This window comes from Mus caroli, unplaced genomic scaffold, assembly GCF_978045245.1.
Source record: "Mus caroli unplaced genomic scaffold, Mus_caroli_1 scaffold_6, whole genome shotgun sequence".
Lineage (NCBI taxonomy): Eukaryota > Metazoa > Chordata > Mammalia > Rodentia > Muridae > Mus > Mus caroli.
This window is the reverse complement of record NW_028227261.1, coordinates 53,539,683-53,546,716: the sequence shown is the minus strand read 5'-3', so window position 1 is coordinate 53,546,716 and position 7,034 is coordinate 53,539,683. Positions and strand designations below refer to the sequence as shown.

The 7,034-nt window shown below is 44.8% G+C and overlaps 1 protein-coding gene across 1 annotated transcript in view; it reads left to right on the top strand.

Annotated features, from left to right (window-relative positions):
* Positions 1 to 2,050: 2,050 nt before the first annotated feature.
* Pde4b (phosphodiesterase 4B) overlaps positions 2,051 to 7,034 on the top strand; it is a 553,986-nt gene continuing 549,002 nt past the window's right edge. The window contains exon 1 of the mRNA XM_021159265.3: positions 2,051 to 2,149. The gene's annotated coding sequence lies outside the window, so the exon portion shown is untranslated. The remainder of the gene's footprint in view (positions 2,150 to 7,034) is intronic.

Genomic DNA, 7,034 nt, shown 5'->3' with positions numbered 1-7,034 from the left:
CTTGAGGCCTTTCCTATGTTCCTTGGAAACCAAGCACCCCTGTCTGCATCCCCCTTCCTTCCTTCCTTCCTTCCTTCCTTCCTTCCTTCCTTCCTTCCTTCCTTCCTTCCTTCCTTCCTTTTTGTCTTACTTCTGCATCTATTCCAGCGTTTGAGAGACAGTTTTTGCATTTCGTCCTTCCTTTCTTGGCACCATGGCTGGTTTTGCTCGAATCTTCTGCTGTCCCGTTGGTTAGTCCATGCTGCCTCTCCTCGGGACTTTTCCATGCAACTTCTGGCCAAATGCAACTGCTCTTGCCAACCTTTGCAAATTCTTCGGCATTAATGAGTAAAATCCGTATACCTTTGACAAAAATTGTATTTAAATATTTCTTCATTCTCTTTTAGAATATATAAATTCCAGGAAGAGGCAGGAAAATCGTATAGATATGTGATGTCACCATCAGATTATAGTCTATTTAATTTTTTTTTTCTTTGCAACAAGAATGGTTTGGACTGATTTTTTTTTTTTTCTGAAGAAGAGGGGATAACCTTGAAAGACTTAGTAGCTATTGACTTTTTCAAAATTTTAATATCCAGAGGAGCATCGCACTCAAGTCTATTTTTTTCTTAGATTAAATCACATTTTAGGCTCCCTTCCACTGTGTCTTTGGACAATGATGTCTTCATACTTAATAAGTCTTGCTAATTAATTCTCACTGTAGTTCAGAAGAAAAGAGACTGTGTCAGAACCATGACATTGCATGGTTTGTTGGCTTCCCCCCAGAGGCTCATTGCTTTGGTGTTATTAACTTTGGGCTCAATTTCAAGGTAACGGATGCAGTGGATGGCATATAATACAAAGCAAAAAGCCAGAAAAGCAGAACAGCCACTGGACAGTTGGCAGTGCTGCAGATGGAGATTTAGGTGTTCCCTGGCAGGTGGTGTTGGAGAAAACAGCGCACAGCAGGAGCTGACGGTGTCTCACCATCCATATGGTGCAGGTATGCCGGCCTGGTCCTGAACAGTTTGGGTCAGTGGGAAAATATGGAAAGTTATTTGCCACTTCCTTGGTGAGCCTTTATGTGCCCTTTAGTATGCATAGTTCAGAAAGACTTTAACTCCCTGACCCTGTCTCCTTCCCACACAAAGAAAATCGCCTTCACTTGAGCAACTGTGACCTGTTTCATAGCTCATAGTTCTGCCTGGTTTGGGTTATATGGCTGTTTCTTCCATTAGATGACAAACTGCTGGGATGCAGGTTAGTGTCCTAACTACCCTAACCATACCTCTGGGCTTCGTGTGAAATGCCCGGAAGGTTATTGGAAGAATTGAAAAATAGACTAAAGTATCCATGAAAAGTCTTTCTGGTATCTAATTAGTTTGGTACTTTAAGGTACAATCACCCCTTCCCTAGCTTCCTCTTGTTCTTGCCAGCTTCCTTCTCTTGCATCCCGACTGAAAGGACTGGACAACTAGGAACACACACACACACACACACACACACACACACACACACACACACAGTGGCAGGACTCCGCCCATCTGTTTTTTTAGAGAAGGATCAGTAGTTCAGGTTCCCAGGTGCCTGAGCCTGTTGCTGCTGTTGTGTCACATAAATTTCTAAGTTGTGGGACCCTCTCCCAGGGTGTGTTGTTCAACCAGTTCCTCATGCAGTGATGTGACCCTTTGGGTTAGGAACACAGAGCTGATTCCTCAGGGAGTCTCCTTTGTGCAACAGGAGAGCACTGGGCTACTGTGCTCTCACCGGCTCTTTGAGTGATGAGCCAGGCTCTCTCCACCCGCCCACCCCCCCCCCCGGGGGGCATCCCCCTTTTTTGTAGCCAAGAGGTGCGGAAACCCTTGGTGCTGCCTGGGTGGCAGATGAACAGGGAGCTACTGACACATCCCAGAGCCAGCGAGCGGGAACGAGCGCGGGGGCGGGAGCGGCGTGTAGTGGCAGACGGCCGCGGGGATTATGAATGGGGGTGGGGGCCGGCGAGTTGAGGTTCCACCCGGGATCGTCCGCACCGGCTGATGGGCACGCAGGGCTGCGCGTAATCCTCCAGCCGCGGTGGAGGGAGGCTGCGGCGAGCGCCTGCTGGCAGTAAGGGATCTTCTGCAAAAGTCCCCTGCGGTCGCGCTCGTGGAGTACCGGGGAGCTCAGCCAGGTAGGAGGGAAAGGAAAGGAGCCAAAGGCGAGCGGCCAGAGGCCCTTGCTGCGGTGGCTCACAGGTGGTGGCCTCCGTGGCTGCCGCATTCAGTCAGTGCGACCAGATCCCTGATTCTGTGCGGTGCTGGAGCGAGTGGCTCCGGGGAGCAGCGGCTCAGGGATCGGTCTGTAGCGGTCCGGGGTCCGGCGGTAGGAGAGGCACCCATGCTTCTTAGCGCGGGTTTGGTGGCCCGGCTTAGGTAGCCGCGGTATCCTGAGACCAGGTTTCGGGCTCTCGCCTCGCCTCGGATCTCCGAGGTTCGCCCACGGGGCATCCTGGCGCGGGAGCGCAGCTTGAGGTTGAGGATGCCTCGCCTCCCTCTGCACTGCCCCGCACTGTGGCTGCACCGATTGCGGTCTCTGGAGCTGGGCGGCCGGGATGGCAGCCTAGGCGCGTCCAGGTCTCCTCTGGGAACCAGTTCTCTCATGGGCCCCTTCCCTTGGGTGCCCACAGTCTCTGTCGCTCGGCCAGTAGACCTCTTGGCCAGTAGCTGGGAAGCAGAACGAGCCTAAGCACTTGGCTAGGCAGAAGGATTCCCTGAGAGGAGCCCCCAAGTGGGCAGTAATGAGCTGCCTGTGCCTGGAGACCAACTGCCCAGAGTTTGCCCGCTGCGGCTGCAGGATGCTCCAGCACACCTAGGTAGCTCGGTCCCCAAGCCGCTGCAGAATCAAGGCTCTGCCCAGAACTTTTGGCAAGCTCTGGTGCCTGGGCTGCCTTGAGAAGCACCAGGACTGGGGAGCAGGAGGCCCCGCTGCCCCTCACTTTACTTTTCTTCTGCTCTGTCTCCTTTCCCTGTTCTGTTTCCTTCTTTCCCTACACGCCACCTTCCATGTGCTACTCTGTACGTAAAAATCGGAGTCCAAGGTAACCACCGTGCTGACCAAATATAAAGAAGAAGGTGGGGAAGACTAGTTCTCAATCAGGTGCTCGTCTTCCGCATGACACAGCATGCCTGGGGTGGCGATTTTAAAGCAAGACTGACTTTAAAAAAATATATTGCAAAGACCTTAGGTTTACATCACATGCATATGATGTTACTAAACAGAACTGCATTCTGTGAGTTCCTATGTTAGATTTTTATGAGATGTAGCTGTTCTGTAAACCACATGCATCGTTTAGGCATAGCACTTTCCAGCTACAAGTTCCTGGCTATACTGTGAGAAATGCATGAGAAATAAGTTAAAAATGTGTAATTAAAAGAATAAAAGACCACCCAGTTTTACTCTAGTAAATTATGATCTATCATAATTTCCTTTTCTATTGCCAACCCCCCCCCTTGTTATGCAATAATTTTCAAGTCCCCCCTCCCAATTTGGGGATCCCAATGGTTTTGTGTATTAGCTGAGGAGGAAGGACCTGGAATTTTTGTGAACATGCATTGCCAAGAAGGTGAAGAAGGGCAATGATTTCATTGCAGGTAAAGCAAATTTAGTTGTGATTTTGGCTCTGGGCAACTCATTTATCTTCTGACATCCCAGGAAGGAGAAATCTCTTTAATGTAAACGTCTGTTTTCGGTGTAAAATTGGCCTTTTCAGCTCTTCAAATCAATACTTGTAGGACATGTAAGGAGCTATTTACTTTAGTTTCTATTATCTTTTGGTTTTTATACAGAACAATGCTGGCTTGTAAATTTACCAAAAAGGTGAGTATTAAAGGCACTGAATTGTTGAGATGACATGATTGATCCATTCAGGATGTAAACAAATCCATCATCTTTCTATTTCCCTGATACAGTTGTGAACTGAATCATTTTGCCACTTGTCTACTTGTATTTCCTCATTTGATTGGCTTCTCACTTTATTTCAAGCTTGGCATATTTTGCTAATATGGATGATTTTAAATTTCTTTAGAGGTCACCTGCTTCAGTGTGCTTGTTTACTTTCCTAGTAGTGTGGGTTTTGATTGAGGAAGAAGAAATATATCATACAGAGTTTTATGTTCTTGGGGTCATTTGTCCAGGTAGAGACACTATTTAATAATGACAGGTCCTGTTAGCATGCATTTACATTTGGGAAAGATACTTTTGTGTTGACTTACAATACATTTAAAATGGAGAAGAATAAAGAGTTCCTGTTTGCTGTTAGTACTTTATTTACCCGGTTTTGGCTAGAAAACAATGAAACAGATATTGATTTAGAAAGGCTTGGATGTTGGTATTTTTTTTTTTTAATTATCAGCATGAAACTTATTGCTCTTTCTAAGAAACCCAAAGCTGCATCATTTGGGGAACGCTCTCAGAGGGTTGTGGATTATCAGACACTTGGATTCCTTTGAGCACGAATTGTAAGAACCTTGCAGGAGTTTGGTAGACAGTGTGATGTGTTGAATCCTTCTCTGGGCAGAACTTGCTGGCTCGGCTCCTGGGAATGTTATTAGGAGAAGACCTTCAGTGGCTGCAAACCTCAGGGAGTGATGGGGTTGTAGAGGAGACCATTGTCCCACATCCACACATATGCTCTTCTAGAGCAGCCATATCTAGTAACCAATGGATGGGGGACTATGAAGATCACAGTATCAGCAAGGCTCTAAGGAATTCTTGTAACTCTGGAGCATCTGGTATGCCTTGCATGACAGTTTATTTACATCACCTTTCACAGAAACTTTGATCTGCGTTCTTCCTTGCATGTTTATAATAAAGCAATAGTTAAGGAAATTGCATACTAATTTAATGTCAGAGAAGACATACCAAGGAAACTAATCTGTCACAATGTCCCTTGTGCATGCTCATTTTAGATGAGATGAGATGTGGTGTCTGGCACTGAAGGACATTCTCCTTCCATCCCTCCATGATTTGTCTTTCCTTCCAAACTTTTGTTTACAGTTTCTATGTCCTCTGTTTTTATTGATTTGAATATTTTATATCCCATTTATATTGTTAGTGACTTTAAAAGTGATTTTTAGACACTGTCATTTTGTTTTGGTGTGGGGGGGCTGTTTTTAAGTCAGGGTCTCATGTAACTTAGATTGGATTTGAACTCACTATGTAGCTGAGGGTGGCCTTGAACTCCTGATCTTTCTACTTCTCTATTCCCAAGCTCTAAGATTAAAGGTATAAACTACCATACACACTTTCATATCTTGTCTTACTAGATACAGTAGATGAACACATGTATTTTCTAGGGCCTCATAACTTGGTAATCTTGATTACCCCTCATATTTCAAAATTCTTTAGCAAAGTAGTTCTACCATATTTTTATACTACGTGTCATCTTTATATAATTGGGTCTTTTGACCATTTTTACAGTCAATGTTTCCTTAAGTTGAGTCATATCATCTGTGCTTATTGTACTATTTCTCTTCTTCCTTTGGACTTATGTTCCTTAAGATGACAAAAATCTCTTTTGCTCATTTGAAATTATCTTGTATCTTGGTGCTTAAATCATAGACTATCTGGGAGGAGAATCCAATTGACAATTGTTTTCCTCGTTATTCCGAGGACACAGTTTTCCAGCCACTGTTATTGCTAAGTTGGCTCCTGGGCTGTGATTGAGCTGTTCTTTGTCCCTGATGCTTTCCTGTTTCACTATGCATGCTCACCTGTGCTTTGGTTTACACTGTTTCTTCTTGGGCTTTTCAGTGCCTATTTAATCAGAAGATTCCCACACTTCTTAATAAGAATGCATAGCATACCTGAGCTTCTTTTACCCCGAGTCTGCTCTATTACTGCCTGTGAAGTTTCTACTAGGTTCCTCTTGGACCTTGTCTTTTCATCTGTCATATCTATCACCTCTGTATTACCTTCTAAATAGAGATATTTGAAAGCTCTTTGGGCGGCTGTTCAGAGGCAATCCGTAGGTATTCCTGTCTTTGTTGATGTCTTATCTATTGATTAAGTTGCTCCTTGAACTGATTCCTTTTCTCATGGTTCGAAATGCTGTTTGATCTGTTCAGATCTGCTTGCTTCTTCCTAGATTTTTCTATCCTTTTATTATGGTTTCTCATTTTACTTTATTTCTTAAAATTCAACTGGAATTATTTTATACGCCCCAATTCAGATGGTCCTCTTACTTGAAATTCTTCTGGGATTGCTTATCCAGTAGTGGTATCTACTGGAACTTTGCTGCATAGTTTCCGTAAAGCACAACCTTTCTCTGTGCGAGACATAAATATGGCGTTACATTTTTCCATTCAGTTTGTAACTGCACACTAGACTTGCTTCCTCCTTTATTGCTATTATCTTAGAAGGCTCTAGGTCCTTTTTAGATCTTACATTACAGCAGGTAGTTATTCTTTTTGTGTTTAACATGCAGGCCTCTGCCCATTTTGTGGGGCAACAGTTTTAGTGACAGTCTAATCCCTAATGGCTTCCAATCTGTCTGCTTTGCCTGGTGGTGCATCTGGACTTTTAGCTGAATTCTACGGCAGCCACATGATGGGTGGAGGGATCCTCCCCAGCAAAGGTGAGGGAAGATGTTGGTGTTAGGCTGTAGGAATAAAGAACATTCCCTGCTCTGGAGCTTGTTGTGAGAGGATCTCTATGTCTGTGCTTTAAGGCTACCTGTTGTTTTTAGCTGGACTCTAGTTAGACATAAGAACGACAAATCTCCCTTGCCTTCTATGGCTAGGTTAGGGTCAAGACTCTTTATACCCCTGTATCTTACTGCTGTATCATTCCTGTGGCCAGAGGCCATCAGCTAGTCTACCAGCCTCTTCCAAATGTTCGGAGTCTCTGTTGAATGGCTATGTCATCATTTCCAGGATTTACAGTAGTGTTTAGTGGGAGAGGCAGAGGGAGATGAATATGAACTGTCACGTATGCCCTGGACTATGTGCTTTTTTTAAACACGCTGCAGCTGAAATCCTCAGCCACATTATCCACTAATGTAATTGAAAATGCTAGTG